This window comes from Zalophus californianus, chromosome 2 (genome assembly GCF_009762305.2).
Source record: "Zalophus californianus isolate mZalCal1 chromosome 2, mZalCal1.pri.v2, whole genome shotgun sequence".
NCBI classification, from domain to species: domain Eukaryota; kingdom Metazoa; phylum Chordata; class Mammalia; order Carnivora; family Otariidae; genus Zalophus; species Zalophus californianus.
Window position 1 is genome coordinate 31,819,151 of NC_045596.1, and position 20,247 is coordinate 31,839,397.

Here is a 20,247-nt window from a genome sequence, read left to right on the forward strand (position 1 = left end):
TGGTTCCAACAATCTCCCCAAGATCAGCAAATATATAACAACTTAAAATATCATCCTTTTGGAGCCAAAAAAATTATTCCCCAGGTATTGCTCCAGGAAATCAGCTAGGTCTCTGTCCAAAGGCCTCCATAACATCTATAGAGTTGATTGATTTTTAATAAACTTTCACCAAGGCCTCCATAAGACCATGGTCTGTGTCCACTGTGAGGTTGCACCATAAACAAGAGTGGATAGAGATTTGGGGGTAGAGGTGGGTAGGAGGGAAAGGAAGGAAGAGGGAGAGGGAGGCAGAAAGAGCAACATGTTGAGGAAACTGGTCTCCATCGAAGGCTTTGATGCCTGAATCAAGTCTTCAAGAGGAAATACGAGAAAACCAGGAATTTTGTTTTTGTTTTTTAAGGGATGGGAAGAGGAGGGCGAGGGCAGCAGAGACAGATTTCCTTTTGCATTTAAATTTCTCTAAATTCAGTAATCATAAAATTCATTCTCCTTTTCCCAGGGATATCCATACAAAAGCTTCCCTTTTTTGAAGCCTCCATAGCAAAACAAAACAAAAACTGATTCTGGAGTTTAGCCATCTCTTCTTTAACTAAGAAACTCCACCAAATTAAAGAAATACCCTTCATGTAGACCTTGATTCTAGAATATTTTATTAGTACTTCGTTCAGTCTTCCCTGTGGACTAGGTAGAACAGTGGAGTCAAATTCTACATGCATTTAACTTTTGTAAGTTTGATTATGTGAAAAAGAGAGGGTCAGAGTAGGGGGGCACGGGGCAGGTACTGGCTGAGAAACAGTCCACCAGTCCCTGGCATGGCACCCTCCTAAGAGAGGTTCAAGGGCAGTTTTGATTGTCTGTGGTCTTCATCTTGTGGCTGGCTTCAGAACCTGACCCTCCGATGAGACACATCGATGCTGAATGATTGCCCCTTGGGAAATAGAAAAATAAAAAAGAAGTGGAGTCATTTTTCTGATGTTCCTCAATCTGTACCATAAGGAGAATCTTGGCTTTCTAAATCTTTGGGCCCAGCTACAAAGCCCACCACCATCTCTTTCACCTTTTTTTTCTTATTGTGGAGTACAAAAATGGGGTCCACTAACGAAAAGTATGGGAGGTAGAGCCTTTCTTCCTTCCTTTCTTCCTTCCTTCCTTCCTCCCTTCCTTCCTTCCTTCCTTCCTTCCTCCTTCCAATATTTGTGGAATATCAACAATGTATCGGGTGCAAGATTCAGCAGTAAGCTAATGCTGAATCAAAAAGGGAGTCAAAAGACGAGTCTTGACTTGGTTATGTAGAACTAGCACTGTGACATTGGGGGACCTGTGGATCCTTCTGGGTCCCCATCCACCAAAAAAGGTGGGGGAAAAAATGGCAAGTAAGTTCTAAGCTTTCTCCCAGTGATAAAATTCTGTGAAATCAACTTAGAAATATTTTCTTAAAACTTAAAAGAAAAAGGGACGTTTGGGTGACTCAGTCGGTTAAGCGGCCAGCTCTTGATCTCAGCTCAGCTCTTGATCTCAGGGGCATGAGTTTAGGCCCTGCATTGGGCTCCACGTTGGGCATGGAGCCTACTAATAAACAAACAAACAAACTTAAAAGAAACAGAACAAACTGTCTTTACAACAACTTCATCAGTTCCTGACAAGCACTTTGCCCAAAGCAGCTCTTGCCCCTCAGCTTTGCCTTTCCAGGCTGCAACCAGCTCCACTCACCTCTCTCTCCTCCAGACTCACCATCACCTCCTACTCCTCTCAGCTCTGGGGCTTCCAAGCAGACACTTCCACAAAATGAAGAGATATCTTTCTCGATTTTGTTTCCTGTTGTGGATGCTATCTTTCAGGCCCCGGGAGGGTGATTCAGTGTCTTGAAAAGTAAGGACAGCCATGTTATGGACAAAAGATATGGAAATCGATCTCTTGTAAGATTAATCATACTTTCAGATTGTGCAAATGCTCCATTTTCAATGACTGCATCATTTGTAATGTGGCTTTGTATGCTATCATTGGGCATGTGAGCCTGTTTACACTTAGTTGGTGAATTTGGCAATAATAGTGGTTCAAACACCAATTGCCTTTGTTTACTCTAACCTTAAAAAACCATAATAAAACACTTGGTTACTCTCAAAGGGAAAAATATGCTTATAAAATGCCTGAATGTTTGTGATATCCTATCAGGGAACATTGGCCAAACACTACTATGGGTAATACTTGCTTCTTAGTTGTTCTAGCCAATCAGTGAATACATATTTGAAGGAAGCCTATTCAGTCAACAGGTGACCTTAATTCACTCCCCAAGTATTAAGGAGAAGATTAAAAAAAAAAAAAGTGTAAAATTTCTTGATATCACAGGAGATGCAGTGGAAAGCCAGGACATTTAAATTTGAATCCCACTTACTAAATGTGTGATTCCGGGACAGGGACTCTGTCATTGTGAGCTTTCTATGCCCTGCAAGGACGTTAATGACTCCTGCTCTATCTTTCTCCTAAAATGCTGGTGAGGGTAAACCGATGGCACGTAAGAAGATGGGGTTACAGCCACGGAATGCTCCCATCACCAAGCACTGAGCATATCCACTCCCTCAGTCTTCATGAGAATCCCATTTTATAAGAAACCCCAACCCTGCACAGGGGAGAGGCTCACTAATAAAAAGTGGAGCTTTTTATCCCAACCAAAGCAGAATCCATGCATTTACTCCCATATGATAATCGATTACACAAAGGTAGCTACTAAAATGTTTTAACGCAAAAGAGGAGGGCAAAACTTTTCCTTACCCTCCCCCACTTACAATGGCAAGGGGAGGGGGTAGAGAAATGTCTGCAATATTTTAAGTGTACATCACATGATTCAGATGACTTTGCTAGGTTAACAGCACCAAAATATTTCACATTGTGTGGCTTTCTTACAAAGCTCCGATGCTTTTGACTTATTAGGCTTTAAAATATCACACATTTACACAACAATCCCACATTTTCCTCTTGAATTTACATTCCAACAAATGAAAATAATTTTTTAATATGATGGCATTACAAATTGCTGGACTCCAGGGAATCCAGCATCTCTTGCTTTCTGCCTGCTTCTACGGAGCAGGCAAAAACTTGAAAACCAAAGACACCAGCAACCTTCCAGCAAACAAAGGCAGTCATTATGTTTTCGGCACTTAGGAGCTTTTCCTCTGCCAGGCAGATACAGAGAGTACTCATCTCCTTCCAACTCCCAAATCTCTTGACTTCCTCCTTCTCCTTCCCTCTGTCTAGGGCCTTTTGAGTGAGATGGCCAATAAGCCCCTTGTTTCAAATCTCTGCAGGAACAAGTGGATGCTACTCTCAGTGTCCACTAAACCATAAGTCCTTTGAGGATACAGGAAGACATCCACCAATCTCAAGATCAAAATGCAACAAGGGGAAGTGTGCAAAGAAAGGAGGGGCTGCCCACCACTGCCTTCTCTTACAAAAATGGTAGAATCTCTGGGGAGAGTAAGTGGTTTACTCTTGCATAATGCATATACTTAGCAAGGGTTCAAGAATAATATTCTCTACTTAGTTCCACTTTTTAAAATGTTCTTATAGTACAATAAACAACACTATTAGGAACTGAGTACTTTGATACCTGTTCTCTCTCTGAACTTCACTGTGATAGGATTTGGACCTGTGTCCTGCAGACACCAACACTCCAGCCCTTTCCTTTCTTTCCTTCCTTCCTTTCATCTTTCTTTCTTTCTTCTTTCTTTCTTCCTTTCTTCCTTCCTTTCAAAAGAGAGAGCAGGAGCAGGGGGAAGGGACAGAGGGAGAGGAAGAGAGAATCTCAAGCCTGGAAAATCTCAGCCTGGAGCCCGACACTTGGCTCAATCTCACAACATAGGGCTGGATCCTACAACCCTGAGATCATGACCTGAACTGAAATCAAGAGTTAGACGCTTAACTGACTGAGCCAGCCAGGCACCCCTTTCTTCTTTCTTTTCTTTTTTTTAAAGTAAGCTCTACACCCAATGTGGAGCTTGAACTCACAACCCCAAGATCAAGAGTTGCACACTCTGTGGACTGAGCCAGCCAGGTGCCCCCAACTCCTGCCATTTTCTTAACAACAGACTGACCTGAATGGATTCCCAAGATCACAAAGTAGCCATTTATGATCATATTTTCTTAATTATTTCATTCCATGTTCTAAAATATGTGTAATTGTGCATTTTCAGGAAAACAACATCAAAAGATCTAAAGAGAATGGGAAGGAAAATTTCTTTCTGAATTTTTTAGGTTTTAGTTACAAAAAGCAACACATCCACTCTAAGCACTCCTTCCCTTCTTTGGTTTTATAACTCCTGTAATGTTTCCCTGGCCCCCACTGCTAGGAAGTGGTAATTGGGTAAACTCAGAGAGGGTTATCAACAGATAGCCAAATCAACAGAAAAGATCAATTTGAAAATAAAATGATTTGAGATGGATTGACTGCTGGAAAATCAGGGTAGCCATCTCCTTTTAACATGTCAGCACATGTCCCAAATAGTGTTCTCCAGCCTACAATTTGCTTCCACTATCCAACTAAGTAGGAATGCCCAAGGGAATAGGCCCTTGTCATCTCCCTTGCCTCCTCCCTACTCCCACTGGCAATCTGGCAGTATTCAGCCCCAAAGGTAGGAGTTTCATCTTGATAGATCTGGACTGGCCCTGGGCCATCCCAACAACCCTAGCATTTCTATTGTCACATCTCTCAGCATGGCTGTTTTCACAAAGAGGACATTCTTAATCATTCAGTAGGACCTGGGTCATCACAGCTAAACTCACGGCTTAAAAGAATGAGTTCTGCTAGACAAGCATTCCCTTCCAAGTGTGAGGATGGCTTGACCATGATACAGGGTAAAATGTCCACCATCATGTTCTTCCTCAACAGGTAGTGGGGCGGGGTGCTTCATTCCCAAGAAAGTCCAACAGGAAAAAGAGAAGGACAGTTTCAGAACATTTAATGTTGTCCAACAAGTCCAACTTAAGTCGGGAGTGGTTAATACTTGCAGGTATAATGCCTATCATTAGTTATTCAGGAGCGCAGCATGGGAAGTCACTATCAGCTCAGATGACCCAAAGCACACAAGTCAATTAAGCAGCCCAATGAAGGTGAGATGAGGCATGAGTGCTACCCAAAGATTGTGCCACACCCAGCATGGCTGGGTATGAAGCAAGCCTCCTGATAGCTGAATGTGTTGTGAAATACTTGTAAACTCCTTGGATAAGTAGCTCTCAATCTTATGATAAATAGAGACTCCCAAGGAAAAAGTACCAGACCACCAAGCTGAAGACAAATTGATGGAGAATGGTGGCATCCACAATACAGAATAGCCTTGGAGGCTCTTTGATCTGTGCATTACTATATTTGGCTCAAGGCCCCATTAAAATCAAGCCATTTATGTTTGGGCCAATAAATAGGGCTAATAAAAGTCATCCTTGCATTGGGACTATGTGACTGGGGGGGAACACAGGTTATCTGTGGTGTTTGGTGAGTGCAGATGCTGACGGTAATGCTGCTGTGTATATACAGGTCCCTCGGCACCCTACAGGAGAAGGGCCGGTAGCACCCAGCACAGCAAAGCAGAGTAGAAGCTTCTCCAAGCCCCAGCATAGAATTGCTGTGACTGCACTTGACCTTATTTTTGTAGGTCAGGGGTTGTAGGCATTTTGCATTTTTGTACTTTATATTGGTTTTTAAATTTTCGTATTTCAACAGAACTTTTGTCAAGTGATCCCTACATGAAACCTGAATGTATATATAACCAAAAGAAGTGATGCTTTATCAGTACAAACTGACTTTTATCCTCTCAGCTTTATTACATTTGCGTCTTCTTAAATTAACCAGTGGGAAAAATTATAATCGTTCGCACGTTAGTCAATATTTTTTTCCAAGCGTGAGTGACAGAAAACCCAGTCTAAACTAACTCAGGGAAGAAACATAAAGTGGGGGACAAAGAAGGATTTATTTACTTCTGTAAATCCAGAAATGGTTCTGGGATTCAGGAGAAGCTAAAGGAGTACGATCAAAGCTTTTCGCCCATTTTAACGCAGCTCCACATCCCTCTCTGCCGGCTGCTCCACTCTCTAGAAGGGCTTCCTCCCAGTGGTGGCCCCAGGCTCAGAGCCTGTAACCAGCTTTATCAGTTGTTATCTCCTTCCCAAGAGAGCCCAACACAGTCCCAGAACTAAGCCTCAGTGGCTGGGCCAGGCTCACGTGCCTATCCCTAACCCTGTCACTGGCCTGACAATGGTGCCTACTGAGTGACCACCGGGGGCCTGCCAGACACCCAGAGTCTCCATGGACTGAGCGTGGAGGCAGATGGTGTCTCAGAGGGAAACTGAGGTGCTTCTGCCAGAAGAAGGAGGATGCTGGGCAGGTAAAAACAACACAGTTGTACAAATATAATGTGAACATTTTAAATTAGGGATAAGGAATGACAATTACAGGCTTTTATCAGTCTCAACACCCAGTCTGCTTCTGTATTTTATTTTAGTTGCACAGTATTGAGAAAACCCCAATGAACATAGGGAGTGGTTACAAATAGTAACTGTTTTTTTTTTAAATATATTATGTATGTATGTATGTCTTTATAGAGAGTGTGCATATGTGAGTGGGGGGAAGGGCAGAGGGAGAGAGAGAATCTCAGGCAAACTCCCCACTGAGCATGAGCCCATTGCGGGGCTCGACCTCGCGACCCTGAGATCATGACCTGAGCCAAAATCAAGAGTCGAACCCTCGACCAACTGAGCCACCCAGGTGCCCCCAACAGTAACAGTTTTTTAAACAGCATATGTGGAATCCCCAGGATGTTCTTCAATTAAATGTGTGCCTAAGTTTGAAAGGAGACCAAAAGTTGAGTAACAGGAAATTCTATGTCAAAGTTTAATTACAGAAACCATGATGAGGCTCCTTTGTTGATTTCAGTGTTCACCCGGAAGATGCTTCTCAAATACGTCTGTAACAGATGATGATAAATTCAACAATATCATTTTTTTTTAAAACTCTGATACCGCAGTGACTATGGTTCCGAGTCCGAATACAGTGAAATAAATGTTGTTTTGCTATTAGAGTCACAATTTGAAGTTTCAGCTGAAGTGCTGACATGTTACCAGCAAGTAAGCATGGTGACATTGTAACCCCACACTGCTAAATCATATTAAAAAACATCAGCCAGTGATGTAACTCTTATAGCAGAGTCCTATTTTGCAAAGTTTCCTTTATGGAGAAAATAGTGATTTCTCATCTCAAATGAAACAGTAATAAGAATACCTTCTTTTGAGACAGTAGATAAATATTACCAGAAAAAAGTAAATTCAGGAGCTCACAACCTTGTACATTCCAAATAACTTTGAAAATCCTGGTTTGATGATCATGTCTTATTAAACTGACAATATAGTGAGCATTATTAACCACACTTTTAAAAGACGCGGCTACCTCTTTAACAGCAAGCCTTTCTGTGAAACTTTCCAGGGTCTGTTCTAAAATCACATTTCAGCAACAACGTTCCCCACTACTTTGCACCACTGTAGCCATTCTACACTATTTTATTTTTCTTGGTGTGAATGGCATGCTTTCTTTCCTAGACTGAAAAGCTCCATGAGGCTGGGACTCCCTCATCACATGCTTCCTCTTCATACAGGACAGTATAATGTATACTAAAAGCTTAGCGTGACGTCTGATAGGAGGCAGGACTCAATAAATGCTTGGTAAATAAATGCATAAAAATAATTAATGTGGCTTATTTACAACAAAGTTGAAGGAGAAGTTTTGTCTAGCCATTGTGTCAAATAAAATTCCTGAGATGAAACAGTATTGTACTTCAAATTAAGGGCAGACAAAATCAAAACCCAAAAACTGACCTCCCTCAGAGAAATGCCATCTGACTGAGCTCTGTGTTTCGAGGGCTCTTTTGGCCACACACACGCTCACACTTTTCACCAGTCATTCATTCATCAAACAAGTAGTGAGTACCTACTATGTGTTCATGTACTGTTCTGGTTGCTGAGGATGTTTTAAGAAGGCATTGAACATAGTTCTTGACCCTAAGGAGCGTAGTCAGGGAGAAGCATAACAAATCATCATAGAGCCACCTGATACGTGCCATAATAGAGATATGAATATTATATGGCATCGATCAGGCTTTTTCAGGTTGCCAGGAAGACAGGCATGCTCTGGTGACTCGGGTTAATGTGGTTCGTTGTGAGGATACCGGAGGAAGTGGGGAAGAGCAGGAAGCAGTTTTAGCAGCTGCCTGGCGGAACTGGGAATGTCATTCAGGTCATAGTGTACCTCCAGCCACCTGTTTTTCTTGACATTGCTTCAGCAGCAGGCATCTGTTGCTCCTTCGCTAATTCTCTGCCACTGTGGTGACTCAGCTACACTCTGCCTCTGCTTTTCTCTGCCCGTGCTGCCAAATCCCCTCGGCACTTCTTTTCCTCTACGCCATTGTTCCATTTTGTCATGGCCCCCACCGCCATGGGGACAGGGCCTTCTGACTGCACTCAGGGCGTCTGCCCACTTCTAGCCAACCTTTTGGTTTAGCTCTCCTCCTCCTCCACACCCAATAGGTTTCAAATTCAAGTGGAATTTGAAAGAGGCTTTGCGTGATTGGCCAGTCATCATCTAGGAAACAGTGACCACATGGGGCGGAGCTCTTGCATCAGCCCATTTCATTGGCTACTGGACACTCCGTGTATGGCGGCCTTTGGGTCAGACCTCAGGTCTCAGTTCAATCGGCTGCAGCCGGGAAAGCCGGGCTCAGGGTTACCTGCGTCACAGGAGGGTTGTAGTTGGGGCTGGCAGTCTTAGCAATTGACTTTTCTTCAGTACAATGTACCACTGTATTGTTTGCCATCTCCAGTTTCTGTCCACTGTTGGACTTTGCTAGGTATAATGTCAGAGTTTCAATCGATTTTTGAAATAGACTTTTTTAAAGATTCATTTATTTGAAAGAGAGAGATGAGTGGGGTGGGGAGGGGCTAAAGGAGAGAGGATCTTTTTTTTTTAAGATTTTTATCTTTTATTTGTTTGTTTGACAGAGACACAATGAGAGAGGGAACACAAGCAGGGGCAGTGTGTGGGAGGGAGAAGCAGCCTTCCAGCGGAAGCAGGGAGCCGGATGTGGGGTTCAGTCCCAGGACCCTGGGACCATGACCTGAGCCGAAGGCAGATGCTTAAGGACTGAGCCACCCAGGCGCCCAGAGAGAGAGAGAGAGAATCTTAAGAAGCAGGGAGCCAACTTGGGGCTCCATCTCAGATCCTGATATTATGGCCTGAGTGGAAACCAAGAGTCAGAGGCTCAACAGACTGAGCCATCCAGGTGCCCCTGAAATAGACTTTTTAAAGTTATTTTAAATAGCTAAAAATTAAAAACAACTTAAATATCCCATAAGAATAAAATAGCTGAATAAATTATATTTATGAGAAGGAAAATTAAATAGCCTTCCAAAAGAATCATAATTTGGAAGATATATTATGACAAGAGAAAATACTTATTGATATAATGGTAAATAAAAATCAGTACATACGAGTTATATAGTGTTAGTAATGAGTTAATTATACACTCACCTATGGAATTGAGAGAGAATAAACTGGAAAGACAAGGTGACGGGGACTTGGGATGATGAAATGCTGTGTACGTCTTATGGGGTTTTTTTATGCTTTTTTTTTTTTCTCAACCTTTCAAAGGTAAAAGTAAAATTCTCCATTTTAAGATATATAAAGCAGTATAAATGACCACGCTTTCTTAGGAGGCAAAACCCATAAATTGGTTTGACAAAAAATACAAGGTACTTTGGATCCCAATTTCGGTAAAGAAAGTGAGGTTTTCTTTCTTGTTCCTGAATGCCTAACGGCACAGAAACAAAGATGACAATGAAATCAAAAGTACAACAGAATAACAGGATGCATGATGGCTAATCATGTGCCTTGTGTGTTGTATTTTTAGAGGGATGTATGGATTGTCAAAATATAGTCCTTGCTCATCCCGATCACGAATCACAATGGAATGGGGTTCAGAAGGTGCAAAACGGGAGCCAGACTGTGAACAACTGAAATCCAATGGAAAAAAGTACTAATAAGATAATACGAGGGAGGGTTCCTTGGTGGCTCAGTTGGTTAAGCAACTGCCTTGGGCTCAGGTCATGATCCTGGGGTCGCAGGATCGAGTCCCACATCAAGCTCCCCGCTCAGCAGGGAGTCTGCTTCTCCCTCTAACCCTCCCCCTTCTCATGCTCTCTCTCTCTCATTCTCTCTCAAATAAATAAATAAAGTCCTAAAAAAAAAGATAATACAAGGGAGCATGGAGGCCCAGAAGAGATGGCTAATTCTGCCTGTGAGAGTGAGGGAAGAATTTAGAAAGTGAGTGACATTTGAGCTGAGCCTTAAGAAATAGTAATTGAATTTTCAAGGGATCCAGAAAGGAGGCACCTTTCTTCCCTTCCTGAATTCTAAACTAATTGAGAAATAATACAGAGGGATTAGGCAGATGGGAAACCAAACTATCACCTTTATTTGATATAGTTGATATTGAAGAATAAGGCTTTATGGCTGCAGAGAAGTGGGTTTCCAGTTCTGAACCCAGAATTACCCAGATTTATCCATGCGGTCACAGGATTGCATGGCAGAGACAGACTTCCTGATGGAGGACAAGACTCCTCTAAAACTTACAACAGGAGAATCAGTGCAGAACCTGTGTCTTCAGCAGTCAGGCCCACCCCAAGAAGAAAAAGGGAGGAAGAGGCTGGAACACATGGGTTTGATGTAGTGGGTTGAATGATGGCCCCCTAGAAGATATGCCCACCCAGAATCTGTGACTGTGACATCATTTGTAAAAAAAAAAAAAAAAAAAAAAAAAAAAAAGCTTCTTTGTGGATGTAACTAAGTTAAAGGATCTTGGGATGAGATCATCCTGGGTTTGGATGGGACCTAAATCAAAGGCAGGTGTCCTTCGAAGAGAAGGACAGAAGACAGAGAGAAGGCCATGTGAAGATGGAGGCAGAGCTGGGACTGATGCATCTACAAGCCAAGGAACACCAAAGATTACAGGCAACCACCAGAAGCTGGGAAAGAGGCATGGGACAGACATTTCCTCAAAGCCTCAGAAAGGAACCAATCCTGTCCACACCTTGATTTTAGACTTCTGGCCTTCAGAACTGCAAAAGAATACATTTCTATTGTTTTAAGCCATTCAATTTGTGCCGATTTGTTACTGCAGCCCAAGAGACTAACTAATACACTGTGTTTCTTCTTCTAAACTCAGCCATCTGGAGTAGAAAGAGGAGAGAGAGTCCAGATGATTCCCCTAGTAGAGTTGCCTCCACATAAAAGGAAAATATTGTGAATGGGGAAGACCTATCTTCCCCTAAAATAATAATAAACGCCTTTAACATTTTTTGAGTGCTAGTCATACCAGCTCTTGTTTTGAGTGGTTTCAGAAAGAATACAATAGGGGACTATGTAAGGAAAGGGAATTCCAGGCCAGGGGGGAAGCTCTGTGGGGTTTTCCCCACCGACACACTTCCTCATCTATTCCTGCACAACTTCATCCATCCCACGGACATTTGGTCCAGGGCTACTGTGATTTACAACTTTGGGTCTTCGGGTTTCTCATGTCTTCTAGTCATAAAGATAGGAAATTTCTGTAAATATTATATAATGTTTATGAAAAAAAACATAGCTATATTAGTCAGGGTTCCCCAGAGAAACAAAACCAAAAGTTACTGATTTAAATGTTAATCCGATCTAGAAATACCTTCACAGCAACATCTAGATTTGTGTTTGACCATACAGCAGGTACCATACATAGCTTTGCCAAATTGATACATAAAATGAACCCTCACGATGGGATTTTATTTTGTTTTAATTTATGTGGTTTTTTTTAGCTGTGGTAAAATATACATGACATAAAATTTCCCAGTTTAACCATTTTTAAGTGTACAAGTTCAGTGAGTTAAGTACAATCCCATTGTTGTGCAGAACTTTTTTCATCTTGCCAAACTGAAACTCTGGACCCATTAAACAGTAATTCCCCATTTTCTCTTCTCTCCAGCCATTGGCAGCCTCCCTTCTATTCTGTGTCACTATGAATTTGACTACTCTAAGTACCACATAGGAGTGGAATCATACAGAATTTTTCCTTTTGTCATTAGCTCCTTTCACTTAGGTGCCTTCAAGTTTCACCCATGTTTTAGCTTGTATCAGAATGTTCTTCTTCATTAAGGCTGAATAACATTCCTTGTTATGTATAAACCACATTTTTTTCTCCATTCATCTGTCAATGGCCACCTGTGTTGCTTCTACCTCTTGAGGATTGTGAATAATGATGCTATGAACATGAGTGTGCAAATATCTTTCTGAGATCCTGCATTCAATTCTTTTGAATACCCAGAGGAGGAATTACTTGATCATATGATAATTCTATTTATTTTTTTGAGAAACCACCATATTATTGTCCACAGTGGCTGCACAGTTTTACTATGCTCTAGTCAGTATTTAAAAACTGGCAGCAGAAGATAGGATTAACTGTTGCTTGAGAAAATGTATATACATTAATATTCATCCTGTAGCCACACACCCCAAAGTGCACAAAGCATTCAACAAGTAACCAAAATAAGTTGTGGGTACTGCAGGTCGACTATGCAGGCTCCATTCAACCTTTCAATCTTTCCTAAGAGATTTCCAATTTTATTCAGTTACTCTCTTTTTCCTTACAGTGGCACGTGCCTCAGTAGAAACCAACCCCAGCTCTAGGAATGGGTCTGATTGGTTTAAGAAAAATATTGCCCTTGTCAGAACTTAGGCTGTGCTTAGGCATGTGACTCGATTTTGGCCAACAAAATGAGAATGAAATCAGTAGTGGGGTTCCTGAAGAATTGTTCCTCATTCTTAAAATGTATCATAGGAAGAAATCCTTTCTCTTCTTCCTCTAGACATTGTCATTTCTGCATATAATTCTTGGAATTGCTACAGCCAGGCTGCCGCTAACATGAGGATAAAGCCAACATTAACCATGGAACAGTGGAGAGATGGAAAGAATCCATCACTGAATTGCTGAATTAACTGAGTCTGGAACCCGCTTTATACACATTGGTCTACTTGATGACAGAACAAGTTTATAAAAATATTTGGCCTTCTGTGAAAATGTAATCTGGTTATAAATATGTGAAAACTGAAAACAGAGAAAAGGAGAAAAAGGAACAAAGAATAAATTGCTCACAATTTCACTGTATTGCTCAGGGTTCTTGGTTGCAAGCAATAGAAACCAACTCTGGTTCACTTAAGCAGAAAAAGAATGTATTGGAGGGATTGTTAAGGGACTGACAAAGCCAAAGTCAGGAGAACCAGGAGTCTTTCCCAGGGGATCTGGAGCCAGGACCATCCCAATCTATATGATGCCACCATTGGCATCAACAGCACCAATAGCCACTGCCACCAACATCACATTTTCTGCCACCACTATCATCCTTCCACTGTCTTCACCTCCACCCCCACTGTAATGATCTTCTTTCTGACTGTCCAAGTGTCAGACCATAGCTGGGACTCGAGAAGGCAAGTCAGGAGGCTAGAGCACAAAACTTAAGTGGATACCTACTCTTAGGGTCATACAAATGCAGATTGGCACCTGAGAATGAATGCCTCCTTAAATTTTACACCCTAGCACCCTAGATGCCTCCCTCACTTACCTTGCTCCAGGTTCTGCATCACACATCCAAGTTTTGAAGTTCCAGGTGGAAGCCTGGAAGCCTTCAGTGTCCAAGCCTAGTTCATATGACCACTCCCTGGTTGCTACTCAGTGAGCAAGAAAGGGGCTCCCGTTGCAGCTTCCACAGGCAACTAGGGCAAAGGACTCTACCAAAGCTAAACACAATGGAGAATTGCCCCCAAATTGGAACTCAGAGATGATCACAGTTAACACAGTTTGGAAGCAGTTCCTTCACATTTTCTTCCATGGGTACGTACCTTGAGGGTGGGTGCAAAAAATGATTTTACGTTTCTCACTGCAGTTTTTTGTTCTTAGAAAATATCCAATATTCAAAGATGAAATTTACTCCATATTTTCTGCTAACCAGCATCATACCCTGATATCTGAACTCTATCACCCCTGTAATATGTGATTCAAAAAAATGGTATATTTAAAGTCAATCATATGTTAGGCTTATATTTTAATTACCAACATCTGATCATTGACCAATGACCCACCTTGTTAACTCTTTTCTAAAATCATTGTGGTTTGCCTCTGAAAGTCCTATCATAGATATTTAAGTTGTTGTAGGTAAGAGGATTGGCCATCCCAAACCCCCCATACCCACAAGCATGCTAATGACAAAATCCTATCAAAGGATCAAAATACTACCAAAAAAAAAAAAAACAAAACAAAACCCCAAACCCCACAGTGTGGAATTCACTAAATGCACTGGCTGCTTTTACTTTAATGGTGATGCTTATAGAAAGAGGAAAAGCTTTTTGAAGTGTAAGCAGTTTAATGAAGAGAAAAAATATTCAAACAAATCATAAATGGAAGGAAACTGTAGAACACTGTGATTTTCAATTTTTCCTCTCAGGGTAACTTCTTAAAATGAAACTGTGTTTACTTTAAATTTACATAGTTTAATCTTTCTCAAAGCTGGTCACAGTCACTTTCTTTTTTTAATTTCACTTTCTTTAATGGTAAAAAAATTACCCAAACCCTCTCTGCAGGTTAACTTGCAGTTTTACTTTACCTTCATAAAGTTGATTCAGTTGACAGTTGCTAAGGTGATGGTCTTTTTACAAGACATTTTATTTATAGAGACTAAAGGAGAGGCACATTTTACTTGAGACTTCCTAGAAAATGATACTTGCATTTGCCATATATGTCACTCCAGGTCAAATTTTAAAGACAGGAGAACTAATAGATGTTGTGAGGCTTAATTAAATTAAGGACAAATGTAGTCCATAAACAAAAGTTTTAAAGTTTCCTAGCTGGTGGTTATGTTGTCACCCCTTCACTCTTTATTTCTCTGTTCAAGACTGTGAAACTCAGACCTCATTAGTGGCCTGGAAGATTTAAAGAAATATACTTTCTCACATGGCTCAAGAAGCAGATATAAGTAGTCAAAATAAGAATCATGTAATGAGATTTTTTTTAAGTTACCTGTCCTAACTTACTTGAAATCCCTTGAGCCCAAGACATCACCTCCTACCAGTTGAGTTCATTTTACCATCTATTGTTGTTGTTATCATTACTATTAAAGAATTCATTGCAAATGGTAGGGATATCCAGAAGGATAAGCCCAAAGCTACTTTCTGCATGGAACTACTTGCCCTACATTCACCATTCTTAAGCTGCTATATTTCTTGAGGGAAATGTATGCATAGCTCACCACCTTTAATTCCCATCTTCCTACCTCAAAAGCTACCAATAGGAAGTTGACAAGCCGAGCTTCTCAATCTATTTAACCTAAGTTACAGTCATATGATATAATGGGACCCAAGAGGAAGACTGCAAAGGGCTTCTGGGTAGATTTTCCTCATTTCTAAAAGGAAACACGAGACAGAGATATTCCATTTTTCTCTTCTAGACCTTTATCATTTATAAGTAAAGACTGAAACCGTTATAGACATCTTGTTAAAATGTGGACAGAAACAAAGACGCTGAGAATGACAGAGTGGAAATTTGGGTAAAAGAAAATCTAGGACCATGATGGCATTGCTAAGCCATTAAAATAACCCTGTAATCACTTTTCCTCCAAACTTCATATTTTGTGAGATAAATGTGTCTTTATTACTTAAGTAACTTAGAGCTGGATTTTCTTTTATTTAAACCAAAAGCACTCTAAATGATTGTGACAGGTTACAAAACTGGCCATAATTCTTCAACCCCTCCCCATATCTACAGCCTATATAATGCAATCCTGATGGAAGGAGGCAATTTCTTTACCTTTTAAGTCTGAACTGGGCTTGTGACTTGCTTTGGGCAATAGATTGTGGCAGAAGCAATGTTGAAAAGTTCAGACCCTGGGCTTCAAGGGGCTTTGCATATTTTTTTCCCAATTGTGGAATCCTGCTGCCATCATATATAAAGAATCCCAGGCTAGCCTATGGAAGAGGAGAAAGCCTATAGGGAGTGACTCATTATTCCCAGCCACCTCTACTGAGCCATCGAACCATCCAGCCCCAACTAACCCACCAGTTGATCACAGATACATAAATGAGCTCAACCAAGATCAGCCAAGCCTGCCCATACCAGACCCTCCCGGCTTCCCAGCCAAAATTGCCAAACTACAGAATTAAGAATTAAATGACTAATTATTATTTTAATAAGACCTTATGTGTGGGATCAAAATAATAAGACCTTATGTGTGGGATCGTTTGTCACATAGCCAAAACTAACTGATATATGGATTAAAAGTTTTAAAATATAGATTGTTGCTAAGAACAACTTCTCCTAACTACATGTTTCAATAAGCAATCTTTAAATATACAGTTGACCCTTGAACACTGTGAAGAGTGAGAGGTGCTGACTCCCTATGCAGTCGAGAATCTATGTATAACTTTTGACTCCCCCCCAAAATTAACTATTAATAGCCTACTGCTGACCACAAGTCTTACTTATAACATAAACAGTTGATTAACACCAATTTTGTATGTTATATACATTATATACTGTATTCTTACAATAAAGTAAGCTAGAGAAAAGAAAATGTTATTAAGAAAATCACAAGTAAGAGAAAATACCTGCAGTACTGGACTGTTTTTATCGAAAAAAATAAATCCATATATAAGTGAACCTGTGCAACTCAAACCCTTGTTGGTCAAAGGTCAACTGTATATCAGTCTTGGCATTGGAAATGGATACACATAAGTGCTGCCAAAATTAAGTCATTAAATAGTACAAATGAGATTTTTGCAGTTGTGGAAATGGAATAATTAAAGACAATACTGGCATTCTACCATCATTTCCTATTTTTGATCTGTTATGAGTTTGTCCCTATTAATTGGAGATGAGAGTGAGTAGAAAGAAAGGATGGGTGGTATAAAACCACATACAATCTGAAACTATTTATTTTTTGGCATCAGAAAACCATATTTGTATGCATCTACAATCCCAATATTTCCTTCCTAATTAAAGTGTTCCTTGGCCTGGGATTGAAAGTAGATTGCATTGTCCATGCATTCATTCCCTAATCAAGTGCAGAACTAAACAACTTAGAAACTTCCTGAGTGGAGGAGATGACCAACTTTTAATTAAATGGCATGTCAATTCACCCAGCTGCTCCAGCCCAAACCTAGGAGGTATTCTTGATTTGTTTTCTTCCCTCACACCCCATCTCCAAACCAGAATCAAATCCAGTCAGCTCCAACCACCAAGATATGTCCAGAATCTGACTTTCTCACCACCTCGATCACCACCAGCTAAGTCTGGTCCATCTTTTTGCATTGTATTCTCCTAATTTGGCTTGTTTCCTCCACTCTTCAACTCCTTCCAGTTTATTCCCTGCACAGCAACCTAAGTGAGCTTTGGAAATAGTAAATCCATTCATACCACCTTCTTAGTGGTTCCCCTCCAGTGATTTCCTATCACACTAGGAAAAAAATCCAAACTTCTTGCCATAAAAACCAAACTCCAAAGGCTTGTAGAATCTGACCTCTGATCTCATCTCTTGCCACTTTCCCACTTGCTTACCATGCCTCGGCTACACAGACCCTTCTTCCACTACTGAAAATCTTTCCCTCCGTAAGGGCTTTGTCAGCTCTATTCCCTCTGCCTGGAATGCAGATCCATTGTTGGTCCTCTCATTTCATTCAAGCCTCTCCTCAAATGTCATGTCACCAGAGATGCCTTCTCTGACTACCTAAAAAGGAGTCCCCACCCCCACTAATTCTCTATCCCTTTAACCTGCTTCATTTTATTCTTATACTTATTGCCTGAAATTATAGGATATATTCATGTGTTGACTTATTTCTCATCTGTATTAGTATCGGTTTCCAATCACTGTTGTAATAAATTACCACGAACTTGGTGGTTTGAATAACACGAATCTATTATCTTAGAGTTCCAGAGGTCAGAAGTCTGAAATGGGTCTCACTGGGCTAAAATCAAGGTATCATAAGGCTGTATTCCTTTCGGAGAACTCATTTCCTTGCTTTTTTCCATCCTGTAGGGGTCACCTGCTCTCCTTGGCATTTGTCCCCTTTCCGTCTTCAAAGCCAGGAACAGCAGGTCAAGTCTTTCTCACACGCATCACTCTGATGTTCACTCTTTGGCCTCCTCTTCCATGTTTTAAGGCCCCTTGTGATTACAATAGGCCCACCTGGGGGCCTATTAATCCAGAATAATCTTGCTATTTAAAAGCCAGTTTACTGGCAACCTTAATTTTTATCTGCAACCTTAATTCCCGCGGCCATGTAACCTAATATGTTCACCTGTTCCAGGGATTAGAACATGAACATCTTGGGGGGGCATTATTCTGCCTACCACCCCCCACAAACACACTAGAATGTGAGTTTCATTGGGGCCAGAGCCAGATCTCCTTCGTCCTTCTCCAATACCTGACACATAGCAACATGTATTGCATCGCGTATGTTTGTTAAATGAATTCTTGAATGCAACGTACTATTCTAAGAGCTCTACATGTATTATCCTGATTTTGTCTTCACAGCTACTCTATAAAATAAGAACAATTATTCCCATTTTACATTTGATAGAATGGAGGCACAAAGAAGCTAAGTAACTTGCCTTTGGTCACATAGTAAGTGCCAGAGTCAAGGGTACAAAATGAAGCAAACTCTAAGGTCTTTGGTCTAACCACTGTGCTATGGCCCCCTCATAAGGGCGTCATGGAAAAGGCAAGCTGGGGCCCTCCCAGAGTCTGCCTTGAATAAACTGAGAGATAAGCCTGAGTGGTAAACACAGGGAGAATGCCATTCTCCTTGACACGTGGCTATTCCATCTCTGTCTAGATGCTGTTAGTGAGGACAAACTCACTAATTTGAGGGAGAAGTTATTTTAATCTTTCAGCCAGGTCTGGTTTTGGTCCAATTAACCATAACTACCCACAGGTTCCTGAGGATACTTTCAAGCTAAAGGCAAACTCTTTCATTTTTCTTGAGTAGGCCTCCTACACAGAATCCCTCTCTGTTTTCCTACTCTGGTGAACAAGGCTGGGCCCTGAAGAAACTCAGGAACCATCACCATCTTTGCTTCAAGGCTAGATTTGAGGCACCTCAGCAGCCAACTTCTGTAGCCCTGGATCTCACCCTGGTCTCACTCAAAGACCAAAGGCTCCTCCGCACAGATAAGACAAGACCCCTAGTCCCTTAACTCAGCACCCAGAATGCTTCAGAGGAGGGAGAATAAGTGAGGGACTTCCATTATCATTTCCCTCCACTCCTCCCCCAAGTTTCCATCTCCCAGGCCAAGAGAGAGGGTGGGGGAGGCATTGTTCTAAGAGGACCCCATTGTATGTTTGATGAATACCAGGGCCCCTCCCTCAGGAGGCTGGGAAGGAAAATGGAGAGTGGGTGGCCAAACAGACAGTACTTCTCTTTTTCTGGCAAATAGTCCAGAAAATGGATAATTCCCACAAACATAATTAAGTTAGCAATTCATGTGTAATTTGGCAATATGCTTGTTAATCAAATAATCATTTAAATTGCTTATGGGATTTTTAAAGGAAAATTTACTTAGTCATTTTAATAAGGATGTTCCTTGGAGACCAATTTTTTGAAGAATTTTGAGGCAAATAAGACTAAGGTCAAAGTATTATCTCTAGATCTATGTCATTACAGCTGTTCAGGGTACATTATTTCCCCTGTAATGACCCAGCTACCATACCCACACATTCTCCCTCTGTCTCCCATCTCTCTCTCAATCTCCCTCCCAACCATCTCAACCATACCCACACCCCTCCATTTATATAGACACTGACTTACACACTTCCTCCTAGTATTTCCCATTTACCCATTGACTTCTCCCAGTCCTTCTCCCACATGCTGTCCTGTTCTCCACTTCCCCATGTGGTTCCATTTGTATAGTGGCACCCCTGGAAGCATCGAACGCTACCCATGTAGACAGTTGGTATCAGTCTCCATGCATAAGTTGGTATCCCAGCTCCAACACTTACTATCTATGTGACGTCTGTCAAATTAGTTGATTTCTCTGAGCCTCTGTTTCTGCATCTGAAATGGTATAATAGTACCTAGCTCATGCTCAATATTGACCATCAACTTTGCACCTGACATTGTTCCAGTGCTGAGGATACCGCAATAAA

At 41.2% G+C, this 20,247-nt stretch overlaps 1 long non-coding RNA gene across 1 annotated transcript in view; it reads right to left on the minus strand.

Moving 5' to 3' along the window:
* Positions 1-276: 276 nt before the first annotated feature.
* LOC113925292 overlaps positions 277-20,247 on the minus strand; it is a 36,697-nt gene continuing 16,726 nt past the window's right edge. The window contains exons 3-4 of the long non-coding RNA XR_003520972.1: positions 1,711-1,861; positions 277-928 (exon numbers count right to left, since the gene is read on the minus strand). This is a non-coding gene — a long non-coding RNA (uncharacterized LOC113925292). The remainder of the gene's footprint in view (positions 929-1,710; positions 1,862-20,247) is intronic.